This window comes from Pan paniscus, chromosome 14 (genome assembly GCF_029289425.2).
Source record: "Pan paniscus chromosome 14, NHGRI_mPanPan1-v2.0_pri, whole genome shotgun sequence".
NCBI lineage: Eukaryota > Metazoa > Chordata > Mammalia > Primates > Hominidae > Pan > Pan paniscus.
Genome location: NC_073263.2, coordinates 69695329 through 69720314, shown reverse-complemented (window position 1 = coordinate 69720314; position 24986 = coordinate 69695329). Strand labels below are relative to the sequence as shown.

The following is a 24986-nucleotide window of genomic DNA, read 5'->3' as shown; positions in this document are numbered from 1 at the left end:
AGAGTATTCCAGACCATTGGTTTGAATTATAAGGCTTTCTTTGCTCTAGACACACTGGCCTTCTTTCTGTTCTTCCAAGTCCCTTATTTTCCCTTGTTTCTGAATCCTTGTATGTAATTGCAATGGACTGAATGTTTGTGTACAGCCCAATTCAAACACGAACATTCATACACATTTGAAATTCATTAGTTGAATTCATTCCAAATTCATATGTTGAAACCCTAATCCCCAATGTGTTGTTATTAGGAAGTGGGGGCCTTGGGAGGTAATTAAGTCATGAAATTTTTCCCTCATAAAAAGGATTAGTGCTCTTTTGAAAGAGACCCCAGAGCAACCTGCAAGAGGGCCCTCATCAGAACCCAACCATGCTGATACATTGATCTCAAACATCCAGCTTCCAGAACTGTGAGAAGGAAATTTCTGTTGTTTATAAGCCACCAATGCTATAGTACTTTTTAGTAGCATCTATAATGGACTAAGAAAGTGTCCCTTGATCCCTTTGTTAACTGAACTGCTCTTTTTTTCCTGAAGTCAAACAAGTGTCACCAACTAAGGACATTTTCCCTGATAGGGATCAACTGTCCATGATTTAAGCACTCATAACACTATAAAATACTTCCTGTAAGTGTCACAGCTTCTGAATACTTCTATTTATTTTCTTACTCACACAATCAGCATGTCTCTCCCACAAGCTTTAAGAAATGTATGAATACAGACAATGTGGAAGATAGAATACTAGTCTATATTGTCTACGTTCTAATGCCTAGAAGCCGTTATTATGCTATGTTACCTGGCAAAAGGAAATTAAGGTTGTAGATGAAATTATGCTTTTTAATCATATGACCTTAAAATAAGGAGATTTTTCTATATTGTGGAGCACAGGAAACGTAATCACAAGTGTTCTTTCAAGTAAAAAAGGAAGTGGAAGAGTCAGTTTCAATGTGATTCATTATGAATATGACCAGATGGACCAGCTTCTAGAGGTGGCTCATATTTCTTGGTTTGTGGCTACCTTCCATTTTCAAAGGTAACCACAAACCAAGGAATATGGACCACCTCTAGAAGCTGGAAAACATAAGAAAGTGGGTTCGTCTCTGGAACTTGCAGAAATGAATGCAGCTCAGCCAACATGTCTTTAGCCTAGTAATATATACTAGACTTCTAACCTACAGAATTGTAAGATAACAAACTTTGCTGTTGGAAGCCATGAAGTGTGCTGTAATTTGTTACATCAGTCATGCAAAACAAATAGCAGATGGTATTCCCAGCACCTAAAACAGTGCCTGGCACACGGTTGGTGTTTGATACTATTTTTGTATTAAACAGATATATAATGAGCCTGAGAGGTATCCTGTATCCATTTTGTGATATTAAGGTTTTCACCATTTCCTTCTCATTTCATTTCCATTCTCTGAAAACAAGTAAATAAATTAAGCTGATTCAAGAAAGAAACATTGTTTCATAAGAAGGATCTACAATCAGTTGTCTAGGGTTTGAAAATTACAGGCCATATTCTCGTCTGCCTGCATGGACAGCAGATGTAGCCTGAGAGTCCAAACCACCATCATTATCATGTTTGTTTTGCTTTTGTTAAAGCTCTGGGAATGGGGACAGCAAGCCGATGTGAAAGGCTATCACTGGTCAAGTAGTGGAACATTGTTAGAGACCAAATGGAAATACACTTTTTTAGGGGGGTTCAAATTCATGACTTCTATTATTTTAGAGTGACTGCAATACAACCGCTTACTTCACTTAAATTTTCTCATTTACAGCAACTCTGTCGGTTCCCCATTCATAATCCTGTTTCATCATGTGGTGTCTGAAAGCATCTAATGAATGTTGGTCTTGGCGATAGTATATGAAAAAAGGAAGATGGAGGTCATGGGAGAGGCCCACCTCAATGGGGAGGAGTATCTTCCCCCTGACATTAAAAAAAAAAAATAGCCTTCACAGGGTGATAATAAAAACACAAGCAAACTTTTGCTTAGTTTGACTGTTTTTAGCTTGTTTGTAGACAATGGTTTTCCTCCTCATCTCCTCCCATGAGGTTATGATATAGAATTTAAATCCAAGCTCAAAGAGCCCCACACCTACATTTCTTCAATCATATCTTGTCTCTTTTCTGGAACCTGAATGCCTGTGTTCAAATTCTTTTAAAATTTGAATATTATTTCTCCTTTCTCTGCCCCTGTTTCATTATCTTTAAAAGGAAGATAGCAACAGCATCTATCTCAAAGCGTGTCCGGAATTGGTGGGTTCTTGGTCTCACTGACTTCAAGAATGAAGCTGCGGACCCTCGCAGTGAGTGTCACCGTTCTTAAAGGCGGCGTGTCCGGAGTTTGTTCCTTCTGATGCTCGGATGTGTTAGGAGTTTCTTCCTTCTGGTGGGTTCTTGGTCTCTCTGGCTTCAGGAGTGAAGCTGCAGACCTTCATGGTGAGTGTTACAGCTCATAAATGCAGTGTGGACACAAAGAGTGAGCAGCAGCAAGATTTATTGCAAAGAGTGAAAGAACAAATTTTCCAGTGTGGAAGGGGACCCCAGCGGGTGGCTCAGGCAGCCTGCTTTTATTCTCTTATCTGGCCCCACCCACATCCTGCTGATTGGTCCATTTTACAGAGAGCTGATTGGTCCATTTTGACAGGGTGCTGATTGGTGCGTTTACAATCCCTGAGCTAGACACAAAAGTTCTGCAGGTCCCCACTAGATTAGCTACATACAGTGTGGACACAAAGGTTCTCCAAGTCCCCACCAGAGTAGGTAGATACAGAGTGTTGATTGGTGCATTCACAAACCCTGAGCTAGACACAGGGTGCTGATTGATGTGTTTACAAACCTTGAGCTAGACACAGAGTGCCCATTGGTGTATTTACAATCCCTTAGCTAGACATATAGGTTCTCCAAGTCCCCACCAGACTTAGAAGCCCAGCTAGCTTCACCCAGTGGATCCCGCACCCGGGCGGCACGTGGAGCTGCCTGCCAGTCCTGCGCCTTGAGACTGCCTCCTCAGCCCTCGGGTGGTCGATGGGACTGGGCGCCGTGGAGAAGGGGGCGGTGCTCGTGGGGGAAGCGCCGGCGGCGCAGGAGCCCTCGGCGCGGGAGAGGCTCAGGCATGGCAGGCTGCAGGTCCCGCGCCCTGCCCCGCGCGGAAGCACCTAAGGCCCTACCAGAAGTTGAGCACAGGAGCTGCTGGCCCAGGTGCTAAGCCCCTCACGGAGGGCGGCTTCCGGGCCGTCTGGCCGCTGCGAGTGCGGAGCCTGCCGAGCCTACGCCCACCCGGAACTCCCGCTGGCCCGCAAGCGCCGCGCGCAGCCGCGGTTCCCGCCCGCGCCTCTCCCTCCACACCTCCCTGCAAGCTGAGGGAGCCTGCTTCGGCCTTAGGCAGCCCAGAAAGGGGCTCCCACAGTGCAGCGGCGGGCTGAAGGGCTCCTCAAGCGCGGCCAGAGTGGGCGCCAAGGCCGAGGAGGCGCCCAGAGCGAGCGAGGGCTGTGAGGGCTACCAGCATGCTGTCACCTCTCAAAAGGTTAGATTTAAATGGTTTAATATGTGAAACAATATTGCTTAGAATAGCATCTGTCATGGAGATGCACTCTACATGTTAGCCATTATTATAAGGAGCTCAGAAATTGTCACTGTCAACTCTTCTCAGAGAAATCATGTGCGTCTGCTAAATTGTATGTGGTGACTGATGAGACACCCTATGAAGCATGTGTAATAATAGTTCATCCAACATGTCTTCTAAAGGGGATGAGTTGAATTAGCTAAAAAGTTTTAATTGTTGACAAGTGTGTTTGTGTTTCAGTGTAAAGCCTACTCATTTGGGCTTACTCATTGGCACAGTTTATTGAGACACACCACCTGTATGTGACTTTGGGCAAATTAATTTGATACTTCTATTTTCCTGTCTGTAAGAGGAATAATGATATTAGCCTCATAGAGTTGCTGAATGTTTATTAAGTCTATACTTAAAGATGTGCTTAAAATAGTGATTGTCACACAAGTGCCTTATAGTTATGGGATGTCTTTATCATAATATCCAAAAGTAGTCTTTCAACCAATCTTAATTATTTTAAAACTAAAAGCATTATTTCTTTTTCACAGTAGAGTTTTAATGGATAAAATATATAAAACAACAGCAACAAAGTAAACAGGTGTATGTTTTCAGGGCCAAGGTCTACCAAGAAGCAGATTGTAGATATAGTTTACATATTCACTAACTGGTTAAGCTACAAAAGTTGGTTTTACAAATTTTATTGTTGAAATGATAAAACTGTGGCTGTAAAGCATTTGTGAAGCCTTTTGTTTTATTTTCCAATATATGAAAATAACTTTCAAAAAGCTAACTGGTATGCTTTTATTTGTTTCCTGTCATACATTCTAAATGGCCTTCAAAAGTCAGTAGCTGTTACTCAAGAATAATGAGGTATATTATTCTCTCAATGCACATGCAAATCTCCAATTAACACTAATGGGATTTATGGCAGTGAGACCAAAAGAAAATCTACTTCAGTGTCTCAAAATAGAGAATCTTTATTTTTTGATATCTACCTTTTTACCATGTAAGTGCATTCTAGCATAAATAAGCAAATTAATATTGAGCATCAATTTGACGCTTCCATTCATGTTGAAATTCTGAAATACTGTCTTTAAAAGGTAATGTGTTTTAAAGCAGAGATGCAGCTTTAGATAGCTTATTTAAGAATTTGCATGTACCCCTCCCCCTGCCATTAATTTCAAAATTATAAAGAATAATCATGAACAGCCCTACTCACGTTTGAGAAATATGGAAGTGATGGATTTTCAAATATGTGTGGTAAAACATTTCTAAGAACAGTATTTTGGAAGATTATCTCTTTTATGCACATACACATGTAGAACCCCAGTATCTCATTAAGGCACAATTATACCCATTCTAGTAAGTCTTTTTTAGATTTCTATAGTTTTAGTCCTATTTATACAATCTTCTTAGAAGACAATTTTTAAATAGAAAAGTAAAAAGCAGATAAGATGCTACTAAACTGAAATAGCATGTTAAAGAATATGTGTTTAAAGTATTGAATAACAATCTGAAAAAGATTTGAGAGCAAAATTAAAATGATTATTTTCATTTGTCTAAATTGGAATGATCAACAGGGGCTCTGGCCAGAAGTGTTTGGCAGAATTTTAATCTTTAGGACAATTCTATAGAGATATTAGACTACATAAAGTGCAAATTGCTGTGTAGAAAGAACACATGGAAGGGCTAAGGCCTCGTTTAATATAACTCACTAAAAGAATAAAAAGTATAATAAACAGTTAAGTATATGTTCATACCACCAAAGCCTATTAACTTGTTATTTAACAAAATTCTTCATTTCTGAATCCCTCAATTAACAAATTTTTCATACCAATTATATTTAAAACAACTATAGCAACTAAATAACTTACCAACCTATAAAAAAGTTTATTTCCTGAATTTTTTAAAAAATGAACTATTAAAAAGTCTTGGCTGATAAAGTAGAATGGCCCTCAAGCTGAGATGTTTACCTAACGTTAACTCATTTGGGACATTCTATTCCAGGTAAAGAGAAATTGCCATTTAAAGAAGCTAAGTAATTCTACTAAATAGTGTATGGAAAATTTATTGACTTATCAGTGACTAGGACTGGAAGAATGCCCAGAACACAGTAGGCACTTGATAAATATTTTTTGAATGAATAAATCAAGTAACTAACTTTTCAGAAATCCTATTTGCAACATCAAAAATGTATTTAAGTCTCTGTTGTACCTTGACTTTCAGTGCCAGGAACTAAAGATAAGACATGTCATCTGGTTTTATGAGGTTCATAGTCTGACTGAATATAAAGAAAAAAACTAAATTATTATGATTTAATATATAATAGGATGAATAATATGGAGAATATCACTTGAATGGATTAATTTTATTTCATGATTTTAAATATATATAGAATCTATTTTTGGATAAATATTGTTCATTTTTAAAAATATTTTGCTACATGATTACTTTGTTAATTCATCGTATGCATTCTAATCTATCAGAATGCATCAATGAAAACATTTTTAGAATTTCATAAAACACAGTTATTGCCAATAATTACATTTATTTCTGTATTCTTTTTGATTAATGAAAAGTAAAATAGGTTTTAAAAAACTAATGAAAAGTTACTGACAGTGTGGCTTGAGATAAAGTTACACAAATAAAATTATATTTATTTATTCAATCTGCTGATTGCATTTTCATGAAACTAGCAGCTTTCACTATTTTTTTGATGATAGTGTCAGTTGATACTGTGAAGTGTTGGTTTGACATACTTTAGGAAAATACAGGAGTATTTTTCTTTTTTGTGTGATCATATTCACGACCTGGTGTTTTATTTACTTGTGACTGGTAGATTAATTTGTTTCATATTGATTTAAAACAATATAGCCCCTTTCCTCCTTGCTCTTTTAACATGATCATGCAACTAATGCTGGTTGACAGCCTTCAATCTATGGAGTGGTCATATCTCTAACTGATATGTCATTGGGTCCACTGGGCTCAATTTTAGTTTTTGAGTTTTTTTTTATTGAGCAGCTCTAAGTCTTTGTACAACCTGACATTTTATGGCATTCATCTTTTTTAGCCATCCTGCAAAAAATAAGAACAAAATTTACTTAGTATTTTTTAATTGAATTCTATCCCACAATTGAACTATATGTTCTTTGCACTCTTTTGTGAATCTAAAAAATACATTGAACCTTAGTTATCTTATATTTCCCATATAAGATATGGGAAATATCTTTTTAGAGTTCACGGCATACAGTTGAGAATTTTGGATACTTTATTTTTTTCTTTTAATAGCAAAGAGAAGAAAACAAAAAAATACATTTCACAATTATTAAATGAATCAGAAGATAAATGCAAAATTATACATAGCAGCACTGTTAATATGTCATTATTATGTAATTATTTAAGATATATAATTTATGACTCAGGACAAAAAGGAAATGTAGCATTCTCTTCCAGCTAGCCATTTAACTGGAAGAACTTCATCATGAAATGTTCCAGTCCATTTTACAAGAAGAACATGTGATAATGTTTGTTCATTTTTGAAGATGTTTGTGCATAAAATTTTCTTGATACTAAAGGGTTTTACTATTTTAGATTTTTTTTTAAATTTCTAATAGCTGTCTTTCCTGTCTATACATTTTTGTTTTGTAGATTAGTCATAAACCTATGTGAACTTTATTCCATATATATATGTATACATATATCCATCTGTATACTCCACTGGACAGAGATGACAAATAGTGATTATTTATAGTGGTATGCTGAGGATTAAGTGACTACTATATGGTATTGGGTCACATTTAAAGCCATCATGGACCTCATGCAATCTGCCAACAGTGGATTGGACAAGCTGGCATAGTATAGAAGACAAAAATTTTTAATCCCCTAATCCCTGGATTCAAGCCCTTCTTCATGTACCTATTCCAGTTAGTCACTTGTTTTTGCTAGGCCTTAAATTTCTCATTTCCAATTTAACTGTAAGATTATCTGTCTTTAAGGATGAGAGTGAAGAAAAATGAGTGACATGTGGATCATCAACAAATAATTCTCTTCTCCATTATTTGTAACTTCCAGTTGCCTCCTGATAACCCATAACTTAGGGCCATGACCTCTGCTAAGAAATATTACATGGCTTGCCAGCATTTATCTGTAGTCTTAGATAACTATTTAATCACTTTAGATCTCAATTTTCTCAAATTCAAAATGAGGGAAGTGAAGCAGAGTTATGCTATTCAAAGGCTGGTTCACAGACCAGCACCATCATCATCATGTTAGAGTTTATTACAAATGAGGTATGTCATCCCCACCTCCAAACTACTGAATCAAAAATTACATTTTTACAAGATCCTTAGGTAATTCATAGGCACATAAATTTTAAGCAGCTCAAACTAAATTACTCTGAGCCATCTTCCTGCTTTCATTTCTGAAAATATAAAAATCTTTAAAAAATCATATACATGCTATTTTATTAGCAAGTTAACTTTTAAACGTTTTAGGCATATCCCATTGCAGTTATCAACTGCTAAGTTACAAACTGCTACAAAACTTAGCGAAATGAAACAATTAGTTGATTCTGTTGGTTAGGAATTTAGACAGGGCACAACAGAGACAGTTTCTATCTGTTCTGCAATTTGCAGGAAAGACTTAAACTGCTGGGGGATGCTGGAACAATGGAGACATGGAATCATTTGGAGACTTCTTCACTCGTAAATCTGGCACCTAGACTGGAATTACTAGTAGATTGGGCACACATGGATTGTTGATTGGAATGTCAGTGTGAGGCTTCCCAAGAAACATGATCTTCCCACTGTATTTTGACATCAGAATAGTGAGACTTCTGACATAACATCCTAGGGCATCAGGAGAAAATGCTCCTTTGAACTCAAGGCATAAGCTAAGCTAAATTAACACCATGTCTTTACTTCTGTTGTAATTTATTTCTCTAAACAATGACAAACTTGTCCAGTTTCAAGGCGAGAGAGTACGGATCTCTCCTTTCCTCAGGAGAAGTGTCAAAGAATTAACAACTGTGTTTTTAAACTCTCATTCTTAATGTTTTTATTTGTAAGTAAATGCTTCTCAAAAAAATATCTACCAAAGTGCTTCCTCAATAGGAGTAAACAAATAGTAGTGAAAGTTCTGGGAGGATAATATGACACTAAAATAAAATATTATTACAGTGCCTTGTTTCATTGTTTATTTGCATGAAATGCTTACATCTGGTAATTTTTTTGCATCTGTTTATTCTGTAATTATAGCTGCAGATAAAATACAGAATGCCAGTAAAATCTGAATTTCAGATAAATGACAATTTTTTAGTTAACTGGGTTCTAAACATTACAAGAGGCCTATTTATATTACAAATGATTCATTGTTTATTTGAAATTCAAATTCAACTCAGAGGCCTGTATTTTTGTTTGATAACTCTGATAACCCCAACTTTAATTTAGATGTATACCCTTTCCAGTCTTTTATTATATGAATGCTTTAGAAAGATGTGCCATATTTACCCAGGTTCTTGTCTTACCCTATGACTCAAAGAGTGATATATATTGGAATATATTCATCTCAATTTTGTGTGTATAGTTGGTTATAGACAAATGAATAAACAATGAGGATTTCACACAAGTGGCAAGCTAATAGAGACTATGTTTGAGGCAAGTAAACTTTTTAGATTTCTTCCAATTCTAAGTGTTTATATACATAAACCCCATTAAGATATCCTTCTATGTTTAAAATTTCTGTAGATTTTAATATTTAAAGTTACAACTGTTGTAATGTCCAACCACATATATAATTAGAACCTGTATACCTAATATTATTATGTTGATATATACTGCAGAGCTATAGTCAGGACTCTCAGATTTCAAATAGCATATTTATATTCTTCTATATTTGAACCTTATCCCCTCAAATAAATTGCATGCGTGTACCAGGATCTTAATTTAACAATTTCTGGTTGAAAAATGAGAAATTATTTACAGACAAAACAAAAGGCAATTTCCAATATATTCTTATGTAATAGCCAGGAAAGTGATTTTAATAGGAATTTTCCCACTCAATATTATAAATTAGGTTTAAGCTGTTTAAATCATGTTTCCCATAAATTTAGCCTTTATTATTTTGCTTCCAAATCTGAAATTAATATTGCAAATATACAATGTTAAGCTGTAGAAATATCTATGAAAACTTAGTTTATACATTCATCCTCAGCAATTATAAATATACCTAAATATTTCCCTTAAAGAGAATCTAAGGCATCTCAAACATTTTCTCTTCACTAAAAGTAAGTACATAATACCCTCTGTGTCTGATTTTGTGCATTAAAAGCAGGTTATTCAACTGAAGCAAATCCACAGCTATGTTAATTTCTCTGAGGACCAAAAAAGTCTGTTAAAGAAGATAAACCCTTTCCTACCTTTTCTGTTGCAGATCAAAGAAAAATACACCTTTTTATTTTTGAAAACTTGTCTGAGAGAAAGATTTATAACCACATATTGTAAACTTCATACTAAATCACATAATTTTGAGCAGAAAACAATCAAATCTTCACAGCTTGTATTAACATTTCTACTGTTGGTATTTGAATACTTTTGCTGATGGATCAGAAAATATTGTGAGTTATATATAGTTGGATAACAAAGGAACAGAAATAATGGAAAAAAAAAACACAAGAATTTCCAGAAGGGCTGTCAGAAAATACTGGCACCCATTCTCATAGGCACCAACATTTTAGTATTGACAAAGTGGGCTATTAGCCTTCTTTTTCTTTTTAACACAGCTCTGTTATATTTTCAAGGTGACTTAAAATCATGTTGTGATCCTTACAAAATTGTTATGGTTCCAACAGACATAGATGTTATTTGTGATCAATAATTGGTTGGTAAAAATAATGGTTGTGTTTTCTATTTACCTCTAAAGTGGTTCTTTAAGTTTACAAATTCGAAAGCAAATCCTCTCAGTCAGACACTAATAATAAGTGCCTATAAGACAGTAGGGAAACGAGCCAAGACACCTGATATTAGGTTTCGACAACACCTATGCTGTTTGGAATTATTAATTTTTTAGAAATGTATTAAACATTTCTTAAAGATGTTATACCATATGACAGAAGTTATAAAGATATTAAAATAAGGCAACAAAATACTAAAGAAGTTATTTGAGGTCTTCCTGTTAATGGTTACATGAGATTCAGAAAAGCAACAACAAAAATAATTGTATAGAGAAAATTAATATTATGTATCATTTTAGCAAATAAAAATGTCCATATCGCTTATTGGCAATGTAATATAATTAGCGTTTTTTTCACATTCAAGCAAAATATAGTAAAATATAATACTTTCTAAGGGAAAACAAAATAGTTGATGACCTGGAAATGATTAAACATAAATTTACTGTATATTACAACTCAATTACAATTGCAAATAAAAAAGAACAATGAGTTAGTGCCTAATGCATTTGGAGGCACAAAGTAGATGCTCAATATATATTATGAAAGAGAAGACAAAAAGACACATTGCCCTCTCCAACATACTTCCATTCATTCCTACCCTGTCAGCCTGCACATGCCCTCCATCAATTGATGGCACCTATTTAATTCACTCTCTTGCTCTGGGCTGCCATGTGACTGTTCTGAGAAATCAAATGTAGTGAAAGTGACTCTGGCCAGTTCCAGGCCTAGCCATTGAGAAAACTGGTACCTCTTAAAATGCTTTCCTATGGAAGCCAGCCACCATGTAAGAAATGTGCGTACCCTGAGACCATCAAGCCATAAAAAGCCCAATCTAGCTTTGAGGGATAGAACACTAAGTGTTGAAAAGTGAAAGAATATGAAGGCACTGATCATGTGAGTGAAAAATTTCTCTGCTGGATATTCAACAGAGATGCAGCTCCAGGTATTATCTGGCTGCAGTTGTATGTAAGATAATAACAGAGAACCATTAAAACTCCCTGTCAACCCAAGGATCAAAGAGAGATCATAATTAGCGTTATTTGAAGGCAATAATTTTTTCACAGGATTTGTTACTTAGTGATAGGGACCTTAAACAAGGGTTTGTTTACATTCAACAATCCTGTGAAACTTGGATAAACTTCATTCAAACCGATGTATGTATATGTGTCTTTGCTGTAGTACAAGAAACATGGATCCTGCCCCCAGTAGTTAGATGTTCTCACACCAAAGAGAAGGAAATACTCAGCTTCTATACTTGGGCAAAATGGGACAATGGTAAAATCTACCTCACTGCAAATTATTGTTTAAAATTTTTTTAAAAAAAATTGTGTCAGGCATAACAAAAGACAGAAAAGGAGCTAAAAATTATGTCAATGCTAAGGGAGGCACCTATTCAGTTGAGATCAACTTAAAGCAATTAATAATAAAACACGGGTACAAGGAATATATAAATATTAAAAAATGGGTAAAAACTAGATTTACAGGGAATAGCCAATAAGGCTAATGAATTTTACTTCCTCTTATTCCTAAGAGGTAAAGCCTTTTTTGGGAAGATGTTGGCTGTTATTTCAAGATGAAAATTGGTAGAAATATGAGGGAAATTTTGTGCAGTAGAAAAGTACATAGAGTCTTAACCCAGATAAAGGAGTTGGGAAGGATGAAAAGTTGAATATGAAAAACACAGCCCACTTGAGAAAAATGTACATGACATTACATACAGGTTGCTCTTGTAACTCCTAAGCCCTACTTGATTATTTTAGCCCTACTTTGATTATATATATATAGCTTTAAAACTATACTGTTAGCTTTACATAGATTATTTGAATTAATTTTCATAACTCTATGGAGCATGTATAATAATCTTATTTCTACTTATCTCAGTAAATGTTATAATAAGGAATACTTTATAGATGAAAAACTAGAAAGAAATGAACAAGTAACTTATCCAAAGATGTAAGTATTTTCTATATTAGTATTTGAACCCAAGCAATCTAATTCTAAAGTTCTCTTTTCATTTCTCTGGAATACACTAGGCATAACAATTAATGGAATTTTTAAGCATTGCTAGATGCACAAAGTATTGAGGAAACCCAGTGGCTAATTCTCTGGGATTTTGAATCCTCCCACCAATGAACTCTTTACCAGTTAACTATTTGTAAGTACACACCATTCTGCAAACATATGTGTGATCTTTATCAAGTTTATAAAAAAAAATGAGAATTAGAAGCAAAAAGAGGGAAGAAGAGAAGTTGTTAATATAGATAGGTTTAATGTGTAAATTTTGAGATCATATTATGTTAAATACCATGTTCAATTAATTCTAAGATACAGTTTGCACAATTCAATATTTGTATAAATCAAGTTTTACTTCTACTTAATATTTTATAATTAACATTGAGAATTTTAAAATTTCATTTTATTTCAGTTTTATTTTTACCTGCGAAAAGGTGATTTATTTTTCACCATTTTTTTTTTTTTAAGACAGTATCTCATTCTGTCACCCAGGCTGGAATACAGTGGCAAGGTCATAGCTCACTCTAACCTTGAACTCCTGGGCTCAAGGGATCCTCTCACCTCGGCCTCTGGAATAGCAAGGACTACCGACACATGCTACTATGCCCAGCTAATTTTTATTTTTATTTTTTATAGAGAAGGAGGTCTTGCTAACATTGCCCATGCTGGTCTCAAACTCCTGGCCTCAAGCAATCCTCCATCTTTGGCTTCCCGAAGTTCTGAAATCACAGGCATGAGCCATTACACCCCGCCCAGCTAAAAAGCTGTTTTCAATTTGATGACACATCTTAGTATTGATGTTCCAGCTTAGATTTAACAGCATAGCTAAAGTACAGAACTACAGTCAGGATTGGTTTCATGGACATGCAACATAAGCACAAGGCACCATGCATTGAAAGGCCTCACACTTACTAAAACACTGTATCACCAACTTAAATTTCTTAATAATTTTTGATCAAGGCACCCCCTATTTCCATTTGGTGCTGGGCCCTGAGACTTAAATAGCCAATTCTTACTACTGTCAACATTTTATATAGTTACCAATGTGTGACTTAGTAACTCAAATTTGGACTCAAATTTTGTGATTTCTAATATATTGTACTTGTGTCCAAATAATCACTTTGCCTGAACTACTTTGTGAAGTCAGTGGCCTAGAAGCTATCATATACTAGAAGGAAGGTGTTTATCACATTGCAGAATCCTCACAAATCATTATGTATCTTTGGATGAAATTGACAACTAGTTAAACAGATGGAACTCCTAATTTGAAAGCAAGGAACATACGGTATCTCTCACTGTCCCTCATTATAAGAGACATACCTCATTTTAGACCCAAGTGTAACTCCATCCCACACAGACCTGATGTTATCTGACATTTATTATGGTAAACTATTTACATGAGAAATGCTACTTTATGAAAGTAAGGCTACAGAATATCTTATTTATGCTTAGACATTAATCATACAACTTTAAACCTCCTACATCACACTTTCCATGTGTTCTTCATTCTGTTTCTTTACTCCATATTCTTTCTGCCCTTTAGTCTTGGACATCTAAGAAATTTAAAGTAATATGTTAGGCCTGTGTTTGTGATAGCATTTTGCCAAATATACATGATAACCTATACCAGAAGGAGTATTGCACACTGTTAAATGAAGCTCTTCTTTTAAAGGAGTGACTATAAAATCATCAGTTACAACCTCTGGTGAAACTAATTTAATAAGCTCCTATAACACTGTGTTTTTGACATTTTTAGTGGTTAGTTCTGGGGTAACTCTTTGCACTTTTGGAAAGTAGTTGGTGTTTTAACATGACATATTTACAATAGTAAGCTCTTAATCATTAATCATTGGCTAGATATGTCTACTTATCTCTCATCATTATCTATGTTTCTCCATCTACCTATCACTTCTCTAGGACACATTTGTTTCTGTTCCTTAGAAAAAAAAATATAAGCAGATTTGAAGGGGGTTGTCATAAAAGGAATTGCCTCCTCTTCAGCTTTTCAGAGACATCCCTTCATTACTATGGTAATGACTGAGGTAAAGATCATACTAACATACCTCTAAAGAAAACTAGAAGAAAAAAAGAAATTAAATGTACATGCTCCACAAGAACAAAACCTTAAAAAAATGACATCAGAGGTTTTAGGTTTGGATCAAATAAAAGATGAAGGAGAAATAAGAAAGCATAAAAATAATTTAGAAACACAACAATTTAGACTAATTAAAACATTATATTATAGTTTGGTACATAATTAAATTTATACTTTTGTACATAGTTAACAATGTCATAGTAAATAAAACTTTTCCCTTTTAAATCTAGTTTACTTCTATTTTATTTTTAATAAAATAAATATTTTAATGTATATTTCAAAATTATAAAAGCACAGCCTTTAACTCTGCTTACAGCTAAATGTGGCTGTTTTTAATACTGTCTTAGGGGTTCTAAAAGCTGGCATTACAGTAGAGTCACCTGAAGAAACCTAAAACTGGCACCCAAACAAATTAAACCAGAGTAATTAGACTCTGGCATCCTTATTTTTTTAAAAGTGACACAAGAATTCCAATATGCAAACAAATTAGACAACTACTGCTCTTAATTAAGATATCATTAATCATCTGGTGCCAGTTTATTTTTGTAAGTGACAGAGCAGATTCCACTGTACATTACGAATAAAAAAGTATATTACACTACCTACTTTTAAAAATTAATTTAGTGTATAACTTACAAATGGTAAAATGCATCCACTGTAATCGTATTGTTTGATGAGTTTTGGCAAATGTATATACTTATATAAACATAACCACAGTAAAGATATCAAATGTTTCAGTCACTCCAAAAAGTTATCTCATGACACTCTGACCCTGCAAATTGTCTGACTTCTATCACTATAGACTAATTTTAACTGTTATGAAAATTAACATTGAGTCTTTTACGTAACATATTTTTGAGAATCATTGATACTTTGGTCAGCATAATATTTTTGAGGTTCTTTCATGCTTTTAACAATAGTAAATTTTTATTGCTGAGTAGTATTGCATGAATATGACAGAATTTGTTTAGTCACATATTGATGAACATTTATATTGCTTCCAGTTCTTTGCTAGTGTAAATAAGGTTGCTATGAACATTTTTGTAAAAGCTTCTATAAAGACAAGTATTTTAATTTTTCTTAAATATCTGCAAGTGGAATGGCTGGGCCAAGTAATATGTGCATGTTTAATTTCATAAGAAATTTCCAAATTACTTTTCAATATTTGTTGTGCCATCTCATGTTTCCAGCAGCAATTTATTAAAGTTCCAGTTGCTCCAGTGCCCTCACCAGTAATTAGTATCATAAATCTTTTAGATTTTGGCTGTTCTAGTGATTATACAAGAACCTCATTGTAGTTTTAATATGCCTTGCTTGATAACTGAAACTTTTTTTAGTATCTGTGTCTTTGCTTATTGGCCCTTTGTATATTTTATTTTGTGAAGTATCTCAACAAATGTTACCATTGAAAAACTGACTTGTTTGTCTTCTTAATGAGTTATAAGTGTTTTCTGCATATTTTGTGCATCTGGTCTTCATTACATAAATGTATTGAAAATATATTCTCTATGGACATAGTATCCCCTTTTAATTTTATAATGTAATTTTTGACAATAAAAAGTTTATTGTTAGGGTCCCTTTTGGGTGTTTTTTGTTGTTGTTGTTGTTGCTTGCTGTTTTTATGTCCTAAGTAAATTCTTTCTATTAGAAAACTATTGATGTAGTTTAGGTCTCTGTCCCTGCCCAAATGTTAGGTCAAATTGTAATTCCCATTGTTAGAGGAGGGGCCTGGTGGGAGGAGATTTGATCATGGGCACAGATTTCCCCTTTGTTCTTCTTGTGTCAGTGAGTGAGTTCTCAGAAGATCTGTTAGTTTAAAAGTGTGCAGCACCTCTCCATTCTCTCTTTTCCTCCTGTTCTGGCCATGGAAAGACATGCCTGCTTCCCCTTTGCCTTCTGCCATGATTGTAAGTTTCCTTAGGCCTCCCCAGCTATGTTTCCTGTACAGCCTGAAGAACGGTGAGCCAATTAAACCTCTTTTCTTTATAAATTATCCAGCCTCAGATATTTCTTTATAGCAGTGCACGAACAGACTAATATAGAAAATTGGTACCAGTAGTGGGTCATTGCTCTAAAGATACCTGAAAATGTGGAAGTGACATTGAAACTGGGTAACAGGCAGAGGTTGAAAGAGTGTAGAGGGCTCAGAAGAAGATAGGAAGATGGAGGGAAGTTTGGAATTTTCTAGAGACTTGTGAAATTATTGTGACCAAAATGCTGACAGTGATATGGACAATGAAGTCCAGGCTGAGGAGGTCTCAGATGGAGATGAGGAACTTACTGGGAACTAGAGCAAAGGTCACTTTTGTTACGTGTTAGCAAAGTGATTGGAGAGAGTGTGTCCCTGCCCTAGGGATCTGTGGAACTTTGAACTTGAGAGTGATGCTTTAGGGCATCTAGTGGAAGAGATTATTAAGCATCAACGTGTTCAAGATATGGCCTGGCAGTTACTAGCAGCCTATGCTCACATTTATGAGCAAATAAATGACCTGAAACTGGAACTTATATTTAAAAGGGAAGCAGAGCATAAAAGTTTGGAAAATTTGCAGCCTTGCTATGTGGTAGAAAAGAAAAACCCATTTTCTGGGGATAAATTCTAGCCAGCTATAGGAATTTATGTAATTTAAAAGAAGGCAAGTACTAATAGCTAATAAATGGGAAAAGGGCTCTGAAGGCATTTCAGAGAACCTCCCAGCAACCCCTCCCATCACAGGCCTGATGGCCTAGGAGGAAAGAATGATTTTGTGGGCCAGGCCTAGGGCTTCACTGCCCCGCACATCCTCGAGACACTGCTCCCTGCCTCCCAGCCACTCCAGCTCCAGCTATGGCTCAGAGAGGCCCAGGTACTCAGGCTGCTGCTTCACAGGTGCAAGACTTATGTCTTGTGGAACCTTGGCAGCTTCCAGGTGGTATTAAGCCTACAAGTACACAGAGTGCAAGAGTTGAGGCTTGGGATCCTCTACCTACATTTCAGAAGCTGTATGGAAAAGCCTGAATGTACAGGCAGAAGTATGCTGCACAGGCAGGGCCCTCATGGAGAACCTCTGCTAGGAGAGTGTGGAGGGGAAATATGGGGTTGGAGCCCCCACACAGGTTCCCCACTAGGGCACGGCCTAGTGGACTTTTAGAAGACGGCCACTGTCCTCCAGTCGCCGGAATGGTAGATTCACTGCCAGCATGCACTGTGTGCCTAGAAAAACTGCAGGCACTCAATGCCAGCCTGTGAAAGCACCCATGGGTGCTGTACCCTGCAGAGGCACAGGGGAAGAGCTGCCCAAGGTCTTCAAAGCCCACCACCACTTATATCAGTGTGCCCTTAATGTGAGACATGGAGTCAAAAAACATTATTTTGGAGCTCTATTTAATGACTACCCTACTGAGTGTTGAATTGCATGGGACGTATAGCCCTCTTCTTTTAGCCAAATTCTCCCTTTGGAACCCAAGTATTTACCCAATGCCTGTACCTCCACAGTATAAGTAACAAACTTATCTTTGATTTTACAGGCTCATAAGCAGAAGGGACTTTCCTTCTCTCAGATGAGACTTTGGACTGTGAAGTTTTGAGTTAATGCTAAATTAGCTAAGACTTTGGGAGACTGTTGAGAAGAGATGATTTTATAATCTATTGGAACGTGAGAAAAACATGAGATTCGAGAGGGGGCAGGGGCAGAACGATATGGTTTTGATTTGTGTCCCCATCCAAATCTCATGTCAAATTGTAATCCCCAATGTTGGAGAAGGGGCTTAGTGGAAGGTGATTGGATCATGGGCACGAATTTCCTTCTTTGGTGCTATTCTCATGATAGAGTTTTCCTGAGATCTGGTTGTTTAAAAGTGTGTGTCACCTTCCCCCTCTTCTCTCTTTCTTCTGCTCTGGCCAGGTAAGATGTGCCTGTTTCCTTTTTTCCTTCTGTCATGACTGAAAGTTTCCTGAGGCCTCTCCAGCCATGCTTCCTGTACAGCCTGCAGAATCATGAGTCAATTAAACCTCCTTTCTTTATAAATTACCCAGTCTCAAGGATTTCTTTATAGCAGTGTGAGAATGGATTAATACAAATTTTTTTGGGTTTTCTTATGAAAATTTAGACTTTTATCTTTTACATTTTGGTCTCCGACACATTAACCACTAATTTTTGTGTGTGGTGGGAGCTAAAAGTTTATTCTCTTATATAAAAATACAAATGTAACAACATTTGTTAAAAACACATTTTTTTCTCTTTTAAATTATGTTGGTATTTTAGAAAAAATCTGTTAATTATATATGTGTGTATCTAACTTTATTTTATTATATTTACCTATATGTCAATACTTAGACACTATTACCACATTGTCTTCATGTTTAAAGTAAAACAGAAGTATCAAAATAAGACCATGCAAGTCCATTCAACTTCATTCTTATCAAAAGTGTTTTCACTCTCCTTTGTTCGTTTAAATATATTTTATAATTAGCTTGTCAATTTTGAAAGCAAAACCTTCTGAAATTGTAACTGATTGCCAAAAAAACTAGTTCTATTTGAGGGAAATTAACTTCTTAAGAATATTGTTTCTTCCATACATAAATATATCTGTTTGTTTACTTAGTTCTATGTTTTACAGTTTTCAGTGTATGTATCTTATAAATATTTCCTTAAGTTTATGCCTAATTATTTTATGGGTGTTTTGGGCATTGTAAAATTCTGTTTTAATATTTTCATTTATACTATTTAGAAATACAGTTAATTTTGATATATCAATCTTGTATCTGGTAACTTTGATATTTTTACTTGTTCTTTCAGTAGATTGTACACAGTCTTCTATATTGATCTTACGTGATCATGTTATCTGTGAATAAAGCCTCCTTTACAATTCTTTATTCAATCATTTCTATTCTCTTGATTCACTTATATTGGCTAGGAAGACATGGTAAAAACAGAAAAAATGTTTTTTTCACGGAAGACATAGTACAAGCATGCTTACATTATTCTTTGTATTAGATTCAGACTTTTACCATCAAATGTAATGTACACTATATATTATTTCTAAATGTCATATTTTATGTTAAGGATGATTTCTTCCATTTATAGTTAGATGGAAATTTTTATCTTTAATATGTTCTAAAATGTTATAAAATTATTCTACTCTATCTTTTGAGATTATCATATGGTTTTTTTCCTCCATTCTATTTACAAGGTGAAGTCAATTTATTGATTTTCCAATATTAAGCTAACTTCTCTCAGGATGTAGACCGAACTTAATGGAGAAGTAGTGTTAATGTTATTTGTTGGTGAGTTCAATTTTCTAATATTAAGTAAATAATTTTTGGATATTCATCGAGGAGATTAGACGGTAGTTTACTTGTGATATCTTCATCTGTATTTGTTACTAAAGTAATATAATATCGTCCTCAAAAAGTGAATTGGGTGGTGTTTGCTCTTTCACTGTTTTCTGGAAGAATTTATGTCAGAGTTGTATTATTTCTTCCCTAAATATTTGAAAGAAGTCACTAGTGATCCCAATTAGACTTAAAATTTTGTAATGGGGCAGGGCATGGGGAAGATCTTTAATTATAAATTAATATTTTTTCTTATAGATACAGAACTATTTACACTTTTATATATTCTGGTGTCAGTTTTGTGATTCAGGTTTTTCTAAGATGTGTTTATTTAATTGAAATTATTGGATTAATTAGCAAATAATTAAAATAATAATCATTTTTTAATGTTAAGATGTGTAGTAATGCTTCTTCTGTCATTTATAATGTTAGCAAATTGCATTTTGTCTATTTTGTAATCATTGTTCCTAGAAGCATAAATCTATTTTTTATCTTATTCAGAATACATTATATGTAACAAGTCATTACTCTCTAGCTGCATTTCAAGATTTTTTTTGGGGGGGGCGTTATTTCAAATTTGAAATACTGTGTCTAGATCTTTATGTTTTTGTGTTTGTTCTATTTGGAACTCATTGCGCTTTTTGTAAGTTTAGGATGTTTTCAGCTTTTTAAAAAAAATATTCTGCCCCCCACTTCTGTAACTCTTTAAGACATATGATTATCTACTGTATGGTGTTCTACATTTTCCTTAGTCTCTGTTCACTTTTCTTTACTTTTTTTTTTTCTTTCTCCACATTATCCCTAGCTATAAATGAGTCACTCCAGGAGATAGTAGTCATACTTAAAGAAGAAAAGGAGGATGTGAAAGTGTCTTATCAAACAGAAAATACAAATAAAGTAATAGTTTAGAAACCAAAAATGAATACATGCTAAGAAACAGTGTTCTGTGCCACACATGACAAAGGTCACAGACTGTTAAAAAAAATTGGTAAAAGTCACTGAGCAGACTGCAATAGCCTTCAACAATGTTTTTAAAATAAATAAAATCAAAAGCATACTCTGAAAGGGAGAAAACTCTGATTTCAGTTACTACATTAAAATATTCAAATGCCTAGTTTCAACAACCAAAAAATCAAAAGGCTTATTAAAAAAACAAAAACCATCTATCTCTGAAGAAGTCCAGACACTGGATTTACTAGGCAAATACTTTAAAATAACTGTCTTAAATATGCTCAGAGAACTAAAATAAAACTTGGACAAATAACAAAAGGAAGCAAGAAAAAACAAAACGCGGATATCAATAAAAAGACAGAAATGATAAGGTACCAGCCATAAATTATTGAGCTCGAAAGTGCAATAACTGAAAAGAAAAATTTACTAGAGGACTTCAACAGCAGATTTGAGCTGACAGAAGAATCAGTAAACTTGAAGACAGAATAATTTAAGTCACCCAGCCTGAGGAGAAAGGGGCCAAGAGTTCTCATGTCTTCACTCTCCTGCCTGAGTAGAACCACTTTATTACTGAGCTGGAGCTGAATAGTATGGACAAGGTGGCCTTCTTCTAGAGTTATTATTCTGATCTTTGTGGAAGACTTAGGAATGGAGTCTCAGCCACAGACTTCTTCATTAGACATTTTAGCGTGATATCGTCACTGTACAAGTGAGAGCTGAGAAGATGGTGAGATGATGGGAATCCATGGTTTTTCAGCCTGTTAACTCATGACCTACCAGCCTTATTCAGGGAAGAGTCTTTTCCCTAGGAGTGTGAGGTGGGTAGATTATAGGAGTTCTCGGTCCTTCCTGGCAATGCCCGCTAATATTAAATATTTCACAACATAAAGCTAGAAGGATCAGTTTGAGGGCAAAAGTCATTTTTGGTTTAAATGCCACATATTCTAACCACACTAAAAGTTTATAGATTTTATTAAATTAATGATACTTTGATTTGCTGCATACTTTTAGGTCAATTTCTTTAGATGGCTGTTTTTAATAATTTTCACCAGTTTAGTGTCTGTTTCACTGTAGAGATGGTTCACGGAAAGTTACTCGATGCCATTCCCAGAGTCTCACTCCCTCCTAATGTATTTTGTATGCTTACATGGTACATATTTTCATATTTTACTTTCAAAATACCTGTATCTTTATACTTCAAGCATGTTTTTGTACACATTGATTTGCATATATCATCTTTTTCATTGATTTTTATCAATAGCTATTATATATTTTATTTTACTTTTCTGGAGTTTGCAAGAAGCTTTGCTAATTAATTACAATTTTCATTCAAATAATATTTTAACACTTCAAATATGGTGTAAGAATATTACAAAACCCCATTACTTTCATATCTCCCTGGTTTTTAGGCAATTTTTATCATAACCTTCACTCCTGCATTAGCTATAAACCTCATACTACATTCTAATAATTTTAACAGTCATTTTACTTATGGATTAAATTATAAATTTAAAAATGTACTTTTACATTTAACCATATATTTATAATTTCAGTGCTCTTCAATTATTTATGTATGTATTTTCATCTAGTATCTTTTTTTCATATTGAAGACTTTTCTTCAATGTTTTTCTTAGTGCAGGTCTCCTAGCAATAAAAAAATTCTTATCTACTTTTTCTTGTATTTTTGTCTAAATTGTTTTCATCTTGACTTATATTTTAATAAATTTTTTGCTGTATATACAATTATAAGTTGAGTGTTAATTTTTTACTTTCAGAAATTTAAAAATGTCATTCTAGTGTAATTTGTTTTTCATGATTTTTTTTCTTGTATGTAATACGCTGCCACACAAACACTTACTGAGGTTGTTTTTTTTTAATTCTCCAATTTTCAGAAATTTAATTAACATGATATAGTTACTTCTTTATTTTATTTTTTCCTTTCCCCTTTCTTCCTTCCTTCTTTTGTTAAATATTCTTACTTAAATCTTATTTGAGATGCTTATGAGTTCTCAATCTGAAACAGTTGAAAAGGTCAATAAGTCTATGCATTTTTTTCCACTATTTTTTAGTCTGTGCTTCAGTTTGAATATTTATTATCTTGTTTTATGTATCATTTGTTTTAATCCTATTCAATTAACTTTTCATATCAGATATTTTGCCTCTAGAAGTTCCAACTGGTTTCTTTATATTCCAATTTCTCTCCTCATTATGTTTCCCTTTTACTTTTTATCCTTGAACATATTGAAAAAACAAATTTAATGTCTTGTTTCCATGACCTCTTTCATGTTTGTGTCTCTTTCTACTGACCGAAATTTCTCTAATATTTCTAAGCTATTTTGAGATTGTTACCTCATATTTTAAAAATACCTTTACTAGATACTGACAGTAAATATTATGATGTTGAGGGTCTAGATTACTGTCTGTTTTAATGGATGAACAATATAACCTCCAAGTGTTAAGGTAAATTAAACAAAGATAAAGAGACAGAGACAGAATGAGGATCTTTTCTCATTTCATGTTATTAGGAAAAAATATTCCTAGTCCTAAATAAAGCGTAGAAGATGAACAGAAGATAAACATTATTATTCTCCAGCTGCCTGGTCAAAGAATCAGCAGGAGGAAATTGATTATCTTTTCTTGGACCTGCTAAAATTATACTAAGAACTAAATGCATTGCATCAAAAATATTCACCAATTATAGTTGCCCAAATCTCCAGCACACGAAGAAATCATACTCCATTAGTCATAATTAACTGCAGTAGAAACTAAAGATAGGAAAGATGTGGAGACACTCACATGCTATGGTTTTGTTCCAACATTTTATGAATTGCCTAAGAAAAGGGCATTTGGGGACATTTCTGTTTTTATCACATATTTGTATATTAATTTTTGTGGGCAAAATAAATCAAATTAATAAATCAAAACCAATTTCCACTTTCCTGAATTTCAGTCATCTCATTTAATGTGTGCTATGCAATTTCTGTCAATTTTAATATTAAGAGTACTTAGCTAAAGTGGACTCAGGTAAAATGTTTACTTACTCCATTAGCAACTTCTTCCTTTGTCATTCATTTTAATCAGATATGATGGCCCTAGGATTTCATGTCTTCTCATGTAGTTCATTGTTTTCTCCATGTTTCTAGTGATCTAAAATCTAAATGTCTTTGTTCATTTACTGCAATATTTCCTAAATATAAAGGCGACTAGCAGCTCCTTGTGTTTGAAGCAGCAGCAGTTTTCACTCTATTTTTGCGTACCCTTGTTATCTTACTACTTCAAATAAATTGCCAGACACTTTGTCCTCCTGTACCTCAGAGAATGATTAAATTGCCAGGCCAAAAGCAGAAGTCCTTCTAAAACAAATTTGTTTTCCTACTCAATTTTACAACGAGAAGGGGATCTTCATCCCTTGAAGGAGTTATTCTCATATGAATCCACACATGTAAAGCAGAAAAAGAAAGAGAGGAGACTCCCTAAAATTAAGACGGGCAAAGAAGTCTGGTATACCATGAGAAATAGAATTTTATGGCCTCATTTCATCGTAACATCTCAGAGAAATGACAGATTCTCTACCATAACCAGCAGTACTCATATTGCTCACCAAGAGGTAGAACATTGAGTACGGAAACATCTGTGAAGGTGGGACTCTGGGCAGTAGGCAGCATTGTGTAAGGCGTGAGCCTTAGAGACAGTTTTTAGTTTTGACAAGGTTTGCTTTGTGTCACTACCACATTCTAGATAGTCACAGGCCTTCATAAAGCAATTGTAACTTGGTCAGTGGATCAGGGGACATCTAGTGAAAACCATAGTGAACCAAAGATGAGTACTGTGATGTGTGTGTCTATTTTTTTTTCCTGTTGAATGCCCCAAGTATATATTATAGACACTGGGAAAGTGAAGTGGTCCCAATAAGCATCAATTCTTCATCCCCATACACTCTAATTAGATGAGAAGTAGAGTCAAATTTAATTTTATTTAAATGAAATGAATAACTGTGACAAACTTGTGTATCTTAATTTGTGTAGTAAGATTTTCATCCAGTGCAATAGTACCCTTTAGACAGGTAAATCTATCAGGTGGATTTCTGACTGATGATACTTGCTGGATTTTTCTAAA

At 34.5% G+C, this 24986-nt stretch overlaps 1 long non-coding RNA gene across 1 annotated transcript in view; it reads left to right on the top strand.

The window, feature by feature from the left end:
• The window catches only part of LOC129393647 (uncharacterized), a 107440-nt gene extending 83679 nt beyond the window's left edge, over positions 1–23761 (top strand). The window contains exons 2-3 of the long non-coding RNA XR_008620647.2: positions 2210–2434; positions 20725–23761. This is a non-coding gene — a long non-coding RNA (uncharacterized LOC129393647). The remainder of the gene's footprint in view (positions 1–2209; positions 2435–20724) is intronic.
• The last annotated feature ends 1225 nt before the right edge of the window (positions 23762–24986 follow it).